The sequence below is a fragment of the Marmota flaviventris genome, chromosome 3 (assembly GCF_047511675.1).
Source record: "Marmota flaviventris isolate mMarFla1 chromosome 3, mMarFla1.hap1, whole genome shotgun sequence".
Taxonomy (NCBI): Eukaryota; Metazoa; Chordata; class Mammalia; order Rodentia; family Sciuridae; genus Marmota; species Marmota flaviventris.
The window spans coordinates 30,521,977-30,541,673 of NC_092500.1; the positions used below are offsets into that span (position 1 = coordinate 30,521,977).

Here is a 19,697-nt window from a genome sequence, read left to right on the forward strand (position 1 = left end):
TGAGAATCTTTAGGAAAAGATAAGAATCAGATTAAAATACAGTTAGGAAACTAATATTGCCATCATGCAAGATCATTTGAACACACACCTGACAGAGATGAAACTATGAGTCTAATGAAAGTAACACTGAATATGTGGTGGGAGAAGTAAGATTTTTTTTTTTTTTGAGTTTTGATGGTAACTAGTAGTGTGACCTAGAGTAAGTAAATGCTTTATATTCTCCGTGTCTCTTTTCTCACCTAGGAAAATAACACATACAAGCTCTAAAATATTATGATAAAAATTCTATATCTTTCTGCAGAAGTACACATGTAGACTTTTATATACAGAAATAAAATGTGAGGGGACTTTGTCATGCTTTTGGAATTATGCTGCAGTATTGCAATATTGGCAATGTTTTGTTCCCATCCATCTACATGTTCTCTTATATGACCCTCATGGCAGACAAGGGCAGGTATTTCTGTCCCCTGCCTGGGATGAAGCACACTGTGAGCATGTTAACTTTGGTCTCCCTGGCATTACACTTGAAACAATTACATGAATGATGTAGCAAGTGCAGTTGCCACAGAGTTTATAACCAATAACGGCCCCAAAGGGTTACGGATGGCTGTTCCTTGACCCAGTAATAATCAGTCATAAAAATCCACCAGGCAATCGGAAACTGTCCAAAGTCATTTCTCAATGAGTCATTCGTCACTGTTAACAAGAATGAGTTAGGGATTGCATGGAAAATATTTGTTATTTTTATGGTAACCAGATTTCAACAGATGAACAAAAAGTTATCATTCATCCACTTCTGAGGAACAGGTGGGTTATTTGAAAGCCGTCAATCCTTGTTTCCTTTAGGAGTGTGTAGAAACATCTGTCAACTTCCTAGTTACTGATTCTCCAGAGTTGTCATTGATTTGCAACTGGAAAATGGGGGACATAGTAAATGAACCTGCAAAAGAGTCTTGCCTGAATTTTGTTCATTTCATAAGAGTTTTAACCTTTCTGGATATTTGCTTCTTAATTTGTAAAACAAAATTGTTTTTAGATAATCCTTCAAGATCACTTCTGTTCTAAATGTCTGTGACTTATGAACCCAGTGACTTTAAGTAAGTGGTAAAAAAAAAATCTCAATATCTTCCTGTTGAACTTGAAAATAAGAGAAAGGGCATGTGTTTTAATATACTTTAATCAACAACTAATGTCTTTATACTATATAATTATAATATTCTTGTTTTTTAAAAATATATTTACTTTATTTATTTTTATATGTTGCTGAGGATTGAACCCTGTGTCTCACATGTGCAAGGCAAGCACTCTACTGCTGAGCTAGAACCTAGCCCCTTATTTTTGTTTTTTTTTTTTTTTTGATACATGAATTATAAACTCCTGATTTCTCTTTGATAAACATATTAAATTACTTTTAAAAAACAATTTAATTTGAAAAACTTTTACTAGATAGTTGATCACATTTCAAATCCTTATATATGAATAGGTTATTAACCTATTATCTATTGGAAAGAAATTTTATATATAAACTTGCTATAATTGTGAGATATGGAGTCTACAGTCATGTAAATGTTCTCAAGGAGGTACAAGCCCCATCCTTCCCCAAGTCCCTCTCTTATCATACAAATAAAAATATTCTTCCAAGCTTAATATTCTGGAAATCTTGTTTTATTTTCTTTAAAAGACATGGATTGAAGATTCTGAGGAAGCTGCTGGCTGAGTGCCATGGTATCATAACAGTTATTTGTAACATATAGTTCCCTGGTGAGTGGATTGGAGATAATTTCATTATATTTACCAAGGTGGTTTATTTGTCAGAGTTTGTGTGTTTGTGCAGTTATAAAGGAGTTTTCAGCAATGGAATGATGAATATAGCAGTTAAAATTATTATAGACAACCTTGTCATATCTAAGTTGACCATGAGCTAGATCCTTTGGGGATGGTGAAACAATCAAATACTACCAAGTTGGCTGAACAAATGTTTGGTGCTTTCTCAAAGGTGGCTGATTACTCAGAAAGATGGTGATGGCTACATCAACTAAAAGATAAACTTTTGTAAGGGAGTTATCAGGTTGATAAATAAGGGACCCAGATACAGGCCTGAGATGAAAGGTTAAGAGGCAGGACCTAAATAGTAACCTGACTTGTTTATCACACACAGTTCTGTTAAAGAAACCATTCTTGTGCAATACTTAGGATTACAGTTTATATTGAGTAAGGGCTATGCACTGAAGGTCAGACAACACCCCCCTTTTTTATTGGCATTTAAATTTTTGATTTTGAAAAAGCAGATCATGTATATGGACAAATGTAGACCATAGCTCATCATTTGTAAATGAAATCATGATTTTTGTGAGTATTTCTTTTTCCCCCCCCAGAAGGATGTCTTCCTTAATTAATAGTTTTATGTGCTATCTTAGTTTCTATGTTCAAAAGGCCAGAAACCTTCCTAAATACTTCTTGATTGTTTCAAATATCTAGCTAAGGTCTGCCCTACTTTAGTAGAAACCTATATATTCTCCCAATTATTTGTGTTATTTAATTTTATTTTTTATTGACATAATATTTGCACATATTTATGTGGTAAAGATGGTGTTTTAATTTGTATATCTGGGGAATTATTAGATCAGGATAAGTAACAAATCATCATCTTAAATCTTTATTATTTCTTTATGGTGAACACATCCTCAAATCTAACTATTTTGAGATCTATAATGTATTATTTTTAATTATCTTCATCCTACCGTGCCATAGAACACCTGAATTTATTTCTATCTACTTATTTTCTCTCTTAAAAGGTCATAAATCAGCTGGGCATGGTGATGCACACCTGTAATCCCAGCAACTTGGGAGGCTGAGGCAAGAGGATCACAAGTTCAAGGCCAGCCTCAGCAATTTAGGGCCTTACTACAAGGCCCTAAGCAACTTAATGAGACCCTGTCTCAAAGTGAAAAATAAAAAGGGCTGGGGATGTGGCTCAGGGGTTAAGCACCACTGGGTTTTAATTCTTGGTACCAAGAAAAAAAAAAGTGCTTATAAATCTGTAACATCATGACATTATTTTTCCTTTTTGTTGGAAGAGATCTCCTTGTCCCCTTCTTTTCATTTTATTTTAGGACTATAAATATTGAAATTATATCTGTGTCTTTCAATATCAAGCTGATGCCTACCATTCAAGTATTTCCCCCAACTTATGAGCACTAAGAATTGGCTGTTTGGGATATTGGGTAGGAGCTGGCAACATTTGTGTTTCTTCTTAATCTTCTAACATAGTGTATTATGATCATGCACAGTATTAGTTAAACAAAGCAACATTCAACCTTTCTCACCTCAAACATCAGGACAATTCTTGAATCTACTAATTGCTATTTTTCTTTCTTTCTTTTGCCAGGACATCTATCGGTGTGTATTCAATTTAGAAGCCATGGATCACAACAGCTCCAATTTCACAATGAACTTCTGGTATATTAAAGGTTAATTTTTTTAAAAAAGGCCTACTTTATTAAAAAAAAATCTAGTGTATTCTAGAATTTAAGAAACTAACCTTTGCAAAAGGATAGGTGTAAGTATTAGTTTGGATTGGTGACCTCTTTATTCCAGAGCTGCTCAGAGTATAATTGATGGTCAACCATTTGTTGAACATCTGCTCTTTGTATGGTTTCGATGGGGGAGGTGGCAGTCCTGATGATAGATGATGAATCAGATAAAAATACGTTAGATGGATACTCCTTTCCTTTTCCCAGCCTTGCTTGCAGTTAGGTTTAAGCCATATGAATCAGCTTTCATTTGACCAATGAAATGTGATCAGAAGTACCACGTGTGTCACCTTTGTGCGAGGATATCTAAGGGTTGGTCAACTTCCTCCATTTCTTTCTTCCAGCATTCCAAATGGGGTAGGTATGAAATGGGAGAGGCTGGGTGATGTGACACAGAAATACATTTTTCACAGAGATAAGCTACTAAATTGGGACTTGCTATTGTAGCCGCTAACATCAGTGATCCTGACATAGTAGATGATATTCCTAATGTTAGAGTTATCAGAAGAGCTGGGCAGTTACCTAGAACAGAGAATCACAATTCTGATTTTTGAATCAAAATCGGCTTTAAAAAAGTTCTCATTTCTGGGACTCATATAATTTGACTAAACAAATATTTGGGGGTAGGACGTGTGAATCAGTATTTTTATCAAGTTTCCCACATGATTCTAGATCATTCCCCTTGACTCTAAACTCATGCAGCTGAACATCAAAGTCTATTTTCTGGGATGGTGAAATGAAGGTTAAAAGTAATAGAAGAGTAACAGAGGTTTTAGAGGTAAAAGAGAGATTGGCAAATGATGACCCCCTAGGGCTAAATTTGACCTCCTTATCTATTTTAGTAAAGTTTTATTGGAATAGAGCCAGGCTCATTTGTTATCCTCCTACCTGCCTATGGCTGTTTTTACTACAAAGGCAGAGTCAAGTAGTTGCAACAGTGACCTTATTCCCCACAAACCTTAATATAGCTATTATCTGTCTTTTACAGAAAGTCTTTAGACTGCTGATCTACATATAGTCTCTCTGCTTAAAAAAGGCATGAACTCTTGGTTTGACCTTGCTCATAAATGGTAGACTCAAATTCATAATGCTCTTGATAAGTCCTTAAGACTAGCTATGGAAAGTGATTTAACTTTTGGGTCAGCTGTATATTATGGTATCTCCATACTCCATGAAACAGTTTCCCATTAGTGTCTTGTGATTTTGAAACCACCAGAAGCTCAACCACAGTAAGACGATTGTCTCTATAGAATGCAGAAAGAGTCGGACGATGTTTATGAGAACATAAATTACAGTTTCCAAATATATCTGTATTCTTGCAGTTCTTTTACTACAAAGGAAAACTATGGAACAGGATAATATTTGCTAATAAAATTCATGTTCAATTTGTATCAAAGTCTTGGCACAATATAAAATTTAAAAATAATCTATATTTAAATATATATGTACATTTAAATAAAGATATTTAAACACACACATTTAAATATAAAATTTAAAGCTGCTAGATATGGGAAATTCAAATTGCAACTGTGGTTCTGGGGAAATGGCTATTTAAACCAACTCTAAATGAAGATATAAACCAAAGATCTTTTTAGTTCAATGTATCATCATTGTATATAGATATTCCCTTCTACCCCCTTTCATCACTCCAAATACTCTTTAATGGGTTATCAATTAGAAACTTTGTGAATCATAACAAAGCAACTGAATATTCTTGTTTTTAAGTAAACAAGAAGACAATTTTGTCTCATGAGCTAAACACTTTTATTATTCTCAGTGAGGAAAAAAAGTGAGCCCTGTTTTTATCACAAAGGGTCTCACTTTGTTATTCTTTGTTTTTAATGGTCAAATGAAACATAATCTTTAATTTAAATATTCTAATTTTTATGAAAAATGTATTTTTACACTACTTGTACAATTAAAATTAAATTTAAAATATATTGGTAGCTGGTGTCTTACCTGGTTATTCTTGAGGACCTTAGGTGGAATTCTGATCACTACTGCAGAACTACTGACCTCCCTGAGGTCAGAGGGGCTATCATAACTGAAGCATTGAAGGAGCTAACATGCATGCAGTTCTTTCACACATGGAAGGAAAATATTGTTTGAGCTCTGCTCATGTGATAGTTTAATTTATATAACTTCTTGGAACTATAGAAGAAAGAAAAACCAAAGCTCAACATATAATTTTGTTTTAATCCCTAATGGAAATAATTTGTAACATGTGTATCTAATTTTGATTATTTACTCTTCTATTCACTTGTTGATGGTTAACTGAGAGTGGCAGTCCCAATTAAATAGCTCCTGGTAGCATGTAATGGCTAATTGTGAGCAGGTTAGAAGCCTTCTTTGTCTTTGAAAAAAGGTCTCTTAACTCTCCAGGGCATGTCTGTTTTGGATTGGAGTCACAGCCTGGTATTAGATGATTTAAATTTAAGAAGGTCCTTCAATATTAAGGTTCAAATAAATGAATTTACACTCCATGTCACATTTTTAACAGGTGACCAAAACCATGTGTTCTTTACCCCATTAAGTGGAGAATTATAATGTGTAAAAGATTTAAAATTGCCTGTGACCAGCCTTGCAGCCACGGGGAAAAAATAAATGTCGTTAATACAGCAGGAAGAAGTATATTCATTTGGACCAATGGAGTGACTTCTGAATAATTTCTTCTAAAAAGACTTCATGCTTCTCTCTCTCTCTCTCTCTCTCTCAAACCAATATCTTTGTAATTTCATATCTAAACACCCATTGATTGATATAGTTACTATTACCAAATAGCTGGGCCAAACATGCCCTTCAAAATTCTTTTGCTAGTGGGTCTGAGAAAATGATTATGAAAATATAATGTGGTTAAGGGCACATTTTATTTATTGTAACAATTGCTGTTATATTCCAAAAACAGTTTTTTTCCTTCCTTTTTCTTTTTTTTTCTAGATGAGGTTTTAGTTCATGGTTGGTTGACTCCATTGCTTTGAGTCTGTGGTGAGGCAGAACATTATGGAAGGAAGCTACCCATAGCTGGGGGTGGGGTGGGGGAAGAGCACACAAGCATGCACCAGCCCCAAAATAGTTTTCTAGGCATTGTATAAGCTAACAGTTCCATTAAAAGATAGAAAATGATGATGGAGGAGGTTTTATCAACACAGTTCCCATTGATAGAAACAGAGAGCACATGGGAAAGAACCGCAGTCCTCTTTGTGCTCATGTTTGCACCAAGAACACTTTCAAACAAGACACCATTTCCCTCTCCTTTTCCCAGAACCATATTAAAAATTTATGAAAGTCATCATGCTACTTTGAAATCATTTTTGGATAATGATGGACCTGGCTAACTGGGAAAATCAGCATAGCCTATTTCAGGATGTGTATCTGAATTTCTTTACCATCATCTTTCCTTTGAAAGATGAGGACAGCATTCAGGGAGGTGAGCCGCTCTGGCCTGCCTCTAATCCATTCACACAGCCTTTGTAACTCTCTATCATTTTTGGCTTATACTTCCTATTCTTTCTTTTGATTTTTTTTCCTTTAACTTGTTTGCTATATGCATAGAACAGAATGTATGTGATGTATTAAAGGAGTCAGGAAAATTAGAGTTAAGAATCATTAATAGTTTTTTGTCTTTATTTTTATCCTTTTTTGGCATGGGATGATCTGCAAACAGAAGGATACATACATCAGTCCATTAGTTGGAATACAGGTTCTATTGTGAATAATAGGGATTTTAAAATATCATTGCTTATACAAGATGTCTGTTTTGGATTGGAGTCATAGCCCTGGTATTGGATGATTTAAATTTAAGAAGGTCCTAGATTATCTCTTATCTAAAAATACAGCTGTAGAGACTGAAATGGTGAGTTCCCAGTCATCTGAGGCACAGGTTGCTTCCAATCTTCCACCTTACCAAGGTTTATAAACTGGATACATGACCTTCACCCTAATAGATGAAGCACTAGCCCTTACATCCCGACTCCATGAAGGAGGACAGCGAAACAGGAAGGAAGGAAATGTCTTATACAATTAAGAACATATTTCAGATGTTTTATACATCATGCCTGCTTACATCACATTGGTCAGAATTTAATCACTTGGCTATGCTTAGTTTCAGGGAAGACTGAGAATTTAGACAGCCTGTTGAAATTTTGGAGTTCTAATAATGAGGAAATAGTGAAATAAATTTAGAGAAAACCAACAGTCTCTATTATGGTCCATTCAGGTGGAAACATTTATGTGTATCTTCCTCCCACACTTAAAATATGCCCAAGGGAGAAGGTTCAAAATCCTCTTCAGTTACTGAAACTAGCCCAAAGTTCAGGATCTCTGGGTGATGCTCCATCCCTTCTATTAGGTTAGAATAGAGTTCTAGTAAGGTCTATACTTTTCTGGTCCTATCTCACCCAACATACTTCAGTGTAGTTGTAACATAGTAACTGCAGAAAAAAAAAATCCCATTTGGAAAAAAGGAATCCAGTCACTAGGCTGTAGAAGTTATCAGGTCCTGTGGACTGAAATTGAGAAGAAGCCTGGTCTTGGTAGAAGAGTAAATATTATGCTTAGTACATCTGTCAGTTTCTGGTTCTGCTCTCTGGCAGGAGCTGTCTTCTTACATTATCCTCCATGATCTCATCTAAAGTATGCCTTGGACAATTGCCCCATTTTCCAGCCTCCTTCCCACAAGGTGGAGGATTTGAGTTCAAGGAGTTACTTTAGGGCTGGAATAACTACAGACTTTGAAAGGCCAGGACTGTGGTTTCAATTCCATATCCAGGTTAGTAAGTGTTTGGTCTATTTGTTTCTGGTTAGTAACCTGTTGAGTAAGCAATGCCGAGGATTCCTTTACACTGCTTTTTAAAGCTAAAGAATTTGTCTTTCACATATTGATCATTGAGCTTACCATTCTGCTACCTGCATTAGATTTCCATAGCTGTCATAATAAAGGACCACACACTGGGTGGCTTAAACAACAGAAATTTATTTCAGTTCTAGAGATTCCAAAAGTTCAAGGAGTCAGCAGGGTGTTTTTTTTTCTGAGACTTTTCATTTTGACTGGTAGATGAGCATTTTTTCCTTGTGTCTTCATATAGCCTTTCCTTTGTGTGTATCTGTGTCCTAATCTCTTTTCATGAAGACAGCAGTCATATTGAATTAGGGCCTACCCTAGTGACCTCATTTTAACTTAATAACTCCTTAAACACTCGATTTCCAAATTCAATCACATTCTGAGATATAGAGGTTAGAATATCAAAATGAATTTGTGGAAAACATGTTTCAGTTTATAACACTACTCCTTGTGTTATCCAGAAAATAGACTTGGTTGGTAATGTAGTGTGTTGAATATGGGTTTTGATGCTAGGCTGACTCCCAAAACTAGCAGAAAACTTACCTGATGGAAGATGGAAACAGGATTTATCTCCTGCCATGTCTATAATTCTTTTCCAAGAGGATTTGGTGTGAGTACAGACAGAAACAATTTACTTTTTTATTCTTAAAAGGCTTCAAATTCACCCCCATGCATGTGCCTGTAATCCCAGAGGCTCAGAAGATTGAGACAGGAAAATCATGAGTTCAAAGCCAGCCTCAGCAAAAGCGAGACACTGATTGTATTCACTCCCATTTCCTCAAGTGCTGTGCTCTAACTGAAGCTAATACCTTTCATAATTCTTTATTAAAGGGGCAAGCACTCACCTGGATTTTTCAATCATGTGATTTAGGTCTGCAGAGTAGGTTGGGTGGGTGTAAAAGGAGACAGTTTTATCAAATTTTATGCCATATTATAACATAGGACTTTAGCTTATTGGCTTGCAGTGTATGATTTCTGCTTGATGTCACACCTTTAAGCCTGTGTTACACATTAAATCTGTTTGGCTGTGAGTAAAAGAGATTCAAAATAATTGGCTTAAACAAGACAGAAGTGTTCTTTTTCTCTTCAAGTCCAGCTGTAGGCAGCTCAAAGTTGATAAGGCAGGGCTGCTGTACTACATATATTGGGACCCAGCTTCTTCCAACTTTCTACTGCACTATCTCTTGGGTGTGCTGTGGTCTTAACTGGTGCTCCTGTCAACACATCCATATTCAAAACAGCAGAATGGATAAAGGGCGACAAGGAGGAGCTCCTCTTCCTTAGAAGATGCATCTCAGAAGTGGTACAAAAAAGTTCTGCTTGCATTCCAAGAAGTCTGGGAAATATGACTGTATTTGAGATTACCAAATTTTTAGAGATCCTTATTATGGAAATAGGGAGACTATGTACTAAAGGACGACTCGAGTCTCACACCAGTAGAAAAATTTGCTTCTTTTATTCTTCTATGTGGAACTCTTTCATGCTTTCTTCAACTATAGAACAATAGCTATTGAAACTTTCATAGTGAGTCTGTTAAGGAACAGTACTTTGATTAATCTTGGTTGTCAATTGGACTGGAAAGAGAGATGTTTAGAAAATTGGTAAAGCATACTTCTGGGTCTCTGAGGGTGTTTCTAGCCACAAATGGCATGTGGGTCATGTGAAACTGGTATTGAGGGGGAGTCCTACCCTGAATGTGGCAGGCCCATCCACTAAGTTGGAGGCCTGGAAGAAACAGAAAGCAAAAGAAGAAGGAAGCTACCACATGTGCACAAGCTTGATTCTTCTTCTGGGTACAGGGAACTCAGGGGCACTCAACCACTGAGCCACATCCCCAGCCCTATTTTGTATTTTATTTAGAGACAGGGTTTCACTGAGTTGCTTAGCCCCTCAGTTTTGCTGAGGCTGGCTTTGAACTCATGATCCTTCTCCCTCAGCCTCCCGAGCCGCTGGGATTATAGGCTTGTGCACCGCACCCAGCTTGATTCTTCTTGAATGGGTATATTTTTGTTGCTATGATCACCACTGACATCAGACCCCAGATTCTTCAGCCTTCGAATATGGACTCACAGTAGTGATTCTCCAGAGACCTCCCAGGCTAAAGAGCCTTGAAATGGAGCTGTGTCATTGGTCTGTCTTGTTCTGAAGCTTCCAGCTTCTTGGACTGAGCAGCTACTAGTTTCCCTGGCTCTCTAACCTGCAGATTATTATCACAGAACTATCCAGGCTCTGATTGTGTAAGTCAATCTAGTAAATTCCCTCTTCCAATTATATATACATCCTATTGCTTCTGTTCCTCTAGAGAATCCTAATACAATAGTAAGAGTCTGAAATAGTTCTGAAGTCTTGAAAAAAACTAATTGTTCTCAGTGTTAGGGTAGGATATATTTTGTGGTATTTCAATTCCTGTTAAGTTAGTACTGGATGTCTGTAAAGTTAATGTATGGTAATAACTAACAGAAATAAATAGTAGCTATTAAGTGCTTGCAATATGTAAAATGCTATAATAAGAACTTCATGTAGGATTTTCCATTTAGTCTTCGCAAGCTTCCTGAAAATGAGATGAAGAAAGTTTTACAGATGAAGAAACTTAAGATCAGAGCGATTAAGTAACTTGTTCAAAGACATGCAGCTCTTCAGAGGTGGAGCTGGTATTTGCTACTTGTCTGACTGGCTCTAAAGCCCATTATATCTATCGTCTGAGTATTTTGAGAGAAGTGGTTCTCAATTGGGTGCAATTTTGTCTCTAGGGGGCTTTTGACAATGTCTAAAGATATCTTTGGTTATTATAACTGAAGGGATGCTACTAGAATCTAGTGGATTGTGGGCAGGGATACTGCTAGGTTGCCCAGGATGTATATGGCCCAAAGTGTCACTGGTGTCAGGATTGAGAAACACTGAATTAGGCCTTACTACTTAACATATTTGGTACTCTCCTTGATTCTTATGGAATGACAGGAGATAATTTGCATCCCATTTAGATTGCTAGTCCCTGGAAATAGGGGACTTCCATTTCTGCATAAAGAGATTAATTTTTCTTAGTCAGTAAGGGTCATTTCTTCATTTTAGAATGTAGTTGATTTAAATTTTATGAGAAAAGAGAGAGTTTTCTGAAGCCTTGGGAGCAGGGAAATTTATTTTAAAAAGGTTTATGAAACAATATTTGGAAACCAATTATATACATTGGACCTCTGAAATTTAGCAGAAAATAAAACTTTCTTCCCAATGATAAAAGAAATGGGGTAAATGATTATTTCACCTTTTTTTTTTTATTTTAAGAAGATGGGTGCTTGTGTGTGTGTAATAGATGTATACTTGGAATTTGAGCCAATGTTTGATGCTACTCTTAGGCTTCTGGTGGTATGGATTTCAAATGTTATAACTGCATTACAACTTTTTAAGACCATTAAGACAATCATTTTTTTTAATAACAGGATTTTATTAAGTACTTAAAGTGAATAGGACATGTCCTCAGAAATAACTATGACTTATTTACCCATAAGGAGGTTAAACAACAAATAAGTAAATAGACTTCATGTGAGGGGATGAAGTGACCATGTTGATTCAACAGTATCAGAATGGAAAATGGTAGAGGTGAGTGTGGGAACCATGTGCTCACAGGGGAAAAAACTTCTATGGCTGTGGAGGAGGTGGAGATAGTGAAGGTGAGATTTTTAGTCAACCCTTGAAGATGATCAGAGCATGGAAGGCAGGCAATAAGAGGATAAGGAGGGAGGAAAGGGAGGGAAAAACCCAGGTTGCTTTGCACAACTATATAGTCTTTACTGGAAGTCCAGTCCACACTCCAAGGCAGAACTGTGTCCTCTCAATGAAGGTGACAACTTTTTCTTTATGAGAAACTTCCTCCAACTTCTGAGCCTGGCCTCTTGGAGTGCATCTACTTAGAAGGGAACTCCAATGAGAGTGTGCGTGATTCTTCCTTCCTCTGTGAAGAGGACCAGGACTGATGTTCTGGGTGTTAGTTACAGAACATGTGAAGCCATTGAGGAAAGAAGCAAGATGGCAGAGCTTGTCTGGCATGGAATAAACCTCTGGAGTGGCTGAATCCTTTTAGAGAGATCTCTGGGGTCTGTTTGAAGATTGATGGGTTGATGCTGGCAGAGATGACCGGAGTCAAGGTTCATTGTAATGTACTTCCGGAGCAAATTTAAATTAGTGTATGTGCAATCCAAACCAATACCATCATTAGCTTTAATCCTTTGAAACTAACATTAATGGGGAGATCATCTGCTATAAACATTTTACTGACAGCAGGATATGAATCATAAAAAATCCAAGTTTGGAGGGAATAGCCATCTTATCCAAATATCCTTTTCGTACAAAGAATCAATAAAATGACACATGCATCTCTAAGTAAAATAAAGATAAAGATGGAGAGTTCTTTAGAAGACAGTTTTGTTTTTTCCTTTGTAAATTTTAATTTTACAAGATGGCTGTAGAATCTGGTTTTTCTTTCTAATTGTCGGGGGGAATTTATTATCATTTACTAAATTTGGATGTGAAGTAGGAAAAAATTAATATGATTCTGTGACATTTGTGATGTTTGAATTTTAAAGAAATCAGAAGGCAGCAGTTTCATAGACTCATGCACTATTAAAATTGGAAAGATTTTAGAAATAATATCTTTCAACTTCCTGATTTTACAAATGAGAAGATGGTAAGTCCAAAGATACTATGGGATTTATCCAAGCATGTGCAGTTGAGCTACCAGAGAATCTGGAAACTGAATTGAGTTTTATGACTTCTTAGTCTCAGATTTACTCCATCAGAAAAGCAAAATTTTTTCATCCTAAGAATTTTCAAAATTGACATTGATTTGTTTATTTTAATTTCACAGCAAATTTCCCTAGTTCAGTTCAAGGGCTCTAATTCCTTTAAGTTCTATCAATGATCTTTGGTTTCCTTGTGTTTTGGTGATTTTCTTCTTATTCTTGTAGGATCTAAGAATTCTGGTGTATTTTCTTGTTCTTGCTAGAAAAAGTGGGGGGAAGCTCCCTTTCCTTTGCAGCATGGATATTTCCTCCAGGTGCCTCGTCAGAGAAAAAGCACAATTGTCAATGAAAACATTAATGAGATTGGGACAAAATCTTTTAAGTTAATGGGTGAGTACCTCATGATAAAAGAGTTTGGATTTCTTGCAGGAATAAAGTAAATGTGATGCTCAGACAATGAAATAAAATAAACAAAGTCTTGAAGTCTCTCAAGTAGGTCGGACAAGATTTCCATAAGACTTTGCAAATGGCATCTGGCAGTCTCATTCTTGAATGCAAATAGGAATTTTTCTTTGGCCCCAGAAATAGTTTCTCACAGTCAAATGGGGGTGCTGTCACTTCATCTGACCTGGTGTTTCATAAACCATGAACTCTGTGTCAGAGTGGGGCTCTTTCTTCTTTTGGAGTTCTCCAGACTAGTCCAGGCTTGTTCAGGGTGCCCTCCCCATAGTGTTTGAATTTTTAAAAGATTGAGGCTGAGTGCTGTCACTGTTCCAACACAGCTCTACTCCAACTCTTTTCTGGGTCAGCATATTAAGATTTTCCCAGATGTAGCTTGGCCTCGGTAAGACTGAATGACTCAAGTTTCTGTTACATAAACAAGAAGGTTTGTACTTACTGCCTCAATTTATGTTGCTAGGGTCTTTATTTATTGCACTATACTTAGGACTGTCACATCGAGTTTCATATTAAGAGGTATATTGTAAAAGCTGGGCGTGATGGCGCATACCTGTAATCCCAGCGGCTTGGGAGGCTGAAACAGGAGGATTACAAGTTCAAAGCCAGCCTCAGCAATGGTGGGGCACTAAACAACTCAGTGAGATCCTGTCTCTGAATAAAATACACAGTAGGGCTGGAGATGTGGCTCAGTGGTCGAGCGCCCCTGAGTTCAATCCTTGGTACCCCGCCCTCCCTACAAAAAAGGTGAATTATATATTGTCTATACTTTAAAAAAAATTGAAATGGTCTTTTAATAAAGAACTGAACCATCTAGATAATGTTTCCTTTTAATTTTGTGAGACAGACACTGGTAAAAAGTCCTGTCCCCATAGTCCCTATTTTTCCACTCTTCCTAAACTTTTGCTTTTTGGGGGGGGGGGGAGGGGAACCCCAGCATGGAGCAGTAACAATGGATACTGTGACTTTCTAGGTGCACAACACTGTGCCAAGTGTCATTGTCGTGCGTCATCTTATTTAATCCTCACCACCATTCTGTGAGCAAAGACCTATTATTAGCTCTGTTCTATAAAGGAGGAAACAGACACTTAAGAGAGATTAAGGACGGTGTTTGCTAAAGAATGAGATGAGATAGTTTCCAGACCTACCCCTCACAGAGGAGTGGGCCATTTTATAATTCCATCATTATAAGTCTCTCAAATTCTGGGACACTTCTTCAACTTCTAAAACCACTTATTCCTGACATGGCCTCAGAAGATTCTAGCCTCAAAAGCTTGAAGAAGTCATCTAGAGGATCTTGTAAAAAGCAGCCAAAGAGATTTGACAGATTCATACATCATTCTTGGTGGGTGAGGGGTGGGGCAATGACTTCCCAAACTTGCAAGGGATGAATGTCATCATGAACAGTGCTCACAAGAGGTTTTTAAAAGCAATACCTCAGCTATTATATTACATTAAGTGAACACAACAGCTCAAACATTCACTCACAGGATGAATGAACAAAGCAATAGTCTTAATGTTCTGAGAACAGGTACTTGTGGGTGGGAATAAAATTTTTCATGACAGTCTCAAACAACCCATGTGGAAATGTCACATGATATACTGTGAAGACCCATCAGGTATCCCTCATGTCAATGCTGTGTATTAAAAATCTGAAGAAAACTATTATGTGAAATGAGTAAAAAAAAATTAATTACTATGTTGTATGATTTAAAAATATTTAGATAACTAAATTAATAAATTAAGTATTATAGAATTTGATTATTGTATTGATATTTCTAAAAGTTTATATAATTCCACTTGGTAAGAAAAGTTTTCAATTTTCTCCTTGGGAAAATGAAGAAATTCCTTATATTCAGGAAAATACAGTAATTTATTCAAGTTCATGTAGCTAAAAGTGGGATAGCTGGGATTTGAGCCCAGTTCTCTCTGACTCATGGGCTCATGGTGACTACACAGAATGACAGATTTCCAGAATACTAGTTCTGAGGACTGTCATGAAGAACTTGTGTCTGTGATTGTAATTCTTTGCTATCTCTCTCTCTCTCTCTCTCTCTCTCTCTCTCTCTCTCTCTCTCTCTCCCTCCCCCTCCCTCCCTCTCTCTCTCTCTCTCTTGCTGGGAATTGAACCTAAGACCTTGCTCATGCTAGGCAAGTGCCCTGGCACTGAGCTATACTCCCTGCCTGCATTCTCTTTTTAAAGTATGTTTAGCAAAGCTGTTAAGCTGAATGTATGCATAGCTCTAAGAAATTGTCTATAGGTATAAAATGTTTACTAGGTACAGTGCAATGAAGGTTCCAATGTGTACTCAATAATTATTGATTTTTACTTTTTAAAATTTGTGGCCCTGGGGATCGAACCCAGGACTTTATGCATGCCAGGCAAGGGCTACCAATGAGCTACACCCCTAGTCCTCTTGTTCCTTCCTTTGTCCTTCAAACCAGTAGCTCCTTTTCACATTTAAGAGGAAATTCTTTTTCCAGATTTTTTTTTTTTTTTCCTCATGGCCTCATTCTATAGAGGGGAAGATGGATCTGTACTAGGTGATTCTTCTTCCAGGAACACTTCTGACCTATTATAATGGAGACGTTACATGAAGAGTCTTAGGTAGGTAGTATAACCACCTGCTCCTGTATGCTTATTTGAAGAACATTGATTCTTTTTAATCACTTCTCCTCTCCTCTTTTACTCTCCCTCCTCCTCTACCAACTGGGAAGATATTTGGAATGATGTTTATGCAGTGACCATCTTGCCCTAGGATGAGCAATTATGCATGATGGAAAACACATGGATGCATCTTGTAAGGCTATTAGCCTCCCCCTCTCCCATCCCCACACTCCTACCATCCACTCCTGCATCTTTTTGCTAAAAGCTAAAAGCAACTGATATAAATTATGTGATACTACTTCTTGGTTTAATGCACCAAATCTTTTTTTTTTTTTTTTTGCCAGAGGCTGTTAAGGCTCTCCTTTGCTCTTTTCTTTACGAAACTGATTTCTTTCCTCCCTTCTATTTGATGGAAGCCAATTTATTAGGCCAGTGGCAGTTACTTGGATGTTCAGACATATGGTTCACAAACTGCTTCATTCTGTTTTAAATCAGTTCCTTCTGATGGCCTCCATTCTCTCTGCCATTTATGCCACAGGTGAAGTAATGAAGATGCTTATTGTGGCTTCCTGTTAATATTCCAAGGCCTGAGGCTCTGAACAGCAGGATGTCTGTTCTCCAGCTGTTTTTCCAACAGGAAGAAGGGATAAAATAAACAAAGCATCCACAGTAGTTCATTTGAAACCACAGGTACTCCACAGCTGCAGTGAAAACAATTCAGGGTTGTCAGACAAGTCCACCAAAGAGAGATTCACATCAGCAAAAGCACCTTCAAACTCATAAAATCATAAAAAAGTTTCTTTTATGTCCTTTATACCTGGAATGCAGTAAGTCCAGGTTTGGATCAGTGAGACCTAATTCTTCTGCTTTTAAAATTATTTTAAGTGGAGTTCTAGACAGTGAAAAAAGGGATACTCTTGGAACAAACATGAAAAAAATTAATTACTGTATATTATTTTTGTCTTAAATATAAAATGCATTTATATTTAAATATAAAACAGGATCTTGTGTAACACTACAGCTGATATCTTACTGCACAGTATTAGCAATCATTTTGTCCCAAGACTCCTGAATCTAATACAGTCAATTGAAAACACAGAAATTTTATTATGTGCCATTTTTAGTGATACAGAAAACATGGATAGATGTGTAAGCTTCACATAAGAGTAATTATTGAACAAAAATCCAGAATCTGTTCCCTGGGCCAGTTCCATGTAGATATAGATATATAAAGTTTGGAGTCCAAAAGTGATTTCTTTGTTTGACATAACCTTGATGACTTAAAACCTAAAGCAATAGATGCCACAGGAGGCCAAAATGCATTGTCAATTCATTGCCAAGCACCTGACTTGGATTCTTAATGTCCATGACAATGCTTCCCCAAAGAAAAATTAGCTTACCTCTCAGTCATCTATAAGATCTAAATCCTGAACTTTTGAAATCCTGCCAATGAATTCCCAAAGTCTCTTTTTTTTTCTTTTGAACAACGTGTGCATTTATTCATTTCAATGAGGCAATACTCACTGAGAGCCAAGAATGATTCAGAATGAACTTGAAATTGGATTAAACAAACCATGCCAAGTCACAGGCTTGAGTGGTCACAGACACTGAGTGTGAACATTGATGATGGTGAATGGCCTTTCCAAGCCAGTCACACTTACCTGTCTGACGTTGACTCTGAAAACACTCATGTATTAAGTTTTATTATGTTTAGTTATTTACTAGGTTTAGAGATGACTTCCAACCTTCCAGTATTTTTTTTCTTATTATTTTCTTTTTCTGTATTTAGCATAGACTCAGTAAAAATCAAAGTCTGTGAGTAGCATCATCAGAGGAGTCTGATGGATGGTCTCGTTTGACTCAGAGATAAATGGATTTGTTGCATTTGCACAACAGGAACAGCAATTCTATGATTTTAAGGAGCCAAGATTTATGACACCGATCTTCATTTATTAATAAAATCAGCAACCACATCTTCCTCCAGTTAGAAAACTGATGACCGGAGTAAAGTGATGCACACTATCCCTGCTAACCTTGAAATATGGTAGAAGCAGCAATGAACTTGGATTTGGCAGGCACAGGGATGAACTCTGCCTTGTGCTGGCTTTTATGAGTCCTTCAGCAGTGATCAGAAGCCTGGCTTGTAAGGGATTATTGATCCCTGACTGTATACACAACAGTGTATAAAACAGGAATGAAAGGTATGATTTCCGCACTCGGGGAGTGCAAAGACTTTAAGAACACACACAGGGAAAGGAAGTCTTACATAACAGTGAGATGACGCCTGTAAAGGAGAGCTGCCTAGTCTGCATTTCCTCCTCCATTGTATTCTGGTTGCTTTGGAGGAATGATCTCTCCTCTATTGAATGTCAAGTTGGAGGGTGATTTTCTAGTGTGTGATTTCCCACTAGGGAGACTCAAAGGAGGCTCTTCCCCACCCAACCTAGTGTAGCCATGAGTTGGTCAGGCTGGTCCTGAAACCTAAGATTGGCCCATTAACCTCTCTTCTAGGACTGTGACATTGGGATGTGGGGGATACTTTTAGGGCATGCATGACTTCAAGTGAGGTAGTAAACATCTAGCTATGATGTTTTTGGATATGAGACGTTTTTTGCCTTGTGCTGCTTCGTGCCAGCTCCTTTGGATCTTGGGCATTTCCAAATCTGTTTTCTAGCTACTATTGAGTCCTTGATCTACTTCCCGTAAGTTCTTTTATTAGAGTTACTTTGTGTCAGTTTCTAACACTTGCAGCCAGGAATCACGAAACAGTGTCACAATCTAGAATGGGGAGGAAGAGAGTTGCCTGGGATAATATGGCAGCTCAGAGGGGTGATGATTCTGCCTGTTCTTCAAGGACAAGAAGGAATTTGCTAAGTAAGGAAGTTGGGGAGGGCAGGGCAGGTAGGGGAAGCAACATGCAAAGGCTTTGAGGGTAGAACAGTAGAAGGGCCTGGTGTCACTCGGAAGAAATGCAAGTAGTTTTGTAGTGGTATGTATATTGTGCATGTGTGAGAGGAATTTTGAGACCTGAGGCCCAACAGTCCTGTAAGGGATATGTAAAAATTAACTCTTTTCTCTGTTAGAATAAACTATGCCTTTGTCATGTTATGGTACCTCACCCAGGGATTGTTTTAGAAAAGTGGCTTCATAAATGCTTAATGAAAATAGGTCACTCTTGAGTTCAGTTCCTCTGAGACACTGTCCTTGATATTAAAGTTGGAAGGGCTCTGTCAGATTGTGTATGCACTGGGTGCAAAAAAAAAAAAAATCTATGTTGGATCTGCAGACTGTCCCTCAAAACTGTATATAATTCCATCCCAGCATTTGGGCAGTATTACTTGGGGAACATTCCAGACAGCTGTTTGTATTTTGCTGGAGAATAAGAAACTAAGACATCATTCCTGTTAGATTCTTGAGTATTTAGTAATGCTTGCTGCCAAGAAAGTTCCTCATTATCTAACCCAAGTCTTCTATGCTGCAACTCACCTCATTTCCTGTTGTTCTCCCCTCAGAGGGAATGGACATCA

The 19,697-nt window shown here is 37.2% G+C and overlaps 1 long non-coding RNA gene across 1 annotated transcript in view; it reads left to right on the top strand.

The window, feature by feature from the left end:
• The first annotated feature begins 725 nt into the window (after window positions 1-725).
• LOC139704990 (uncharacterized) overlaps window positions 726-19,697 on the top strand; it is a 29,937-nt gene continuing 10,965 nt past the window's right edge. The window contains exons 1-2 of the long non-coding RNA XR_011706915.1: window positions 726-807; window positions 3,389-3,470. This is a non-coding gene — a long non-coding RNA (uncharacterized lncRNA). The remainder of the gene's footprint in view (window positions 808-3,388; window positions 3,471-19,697) is intronic.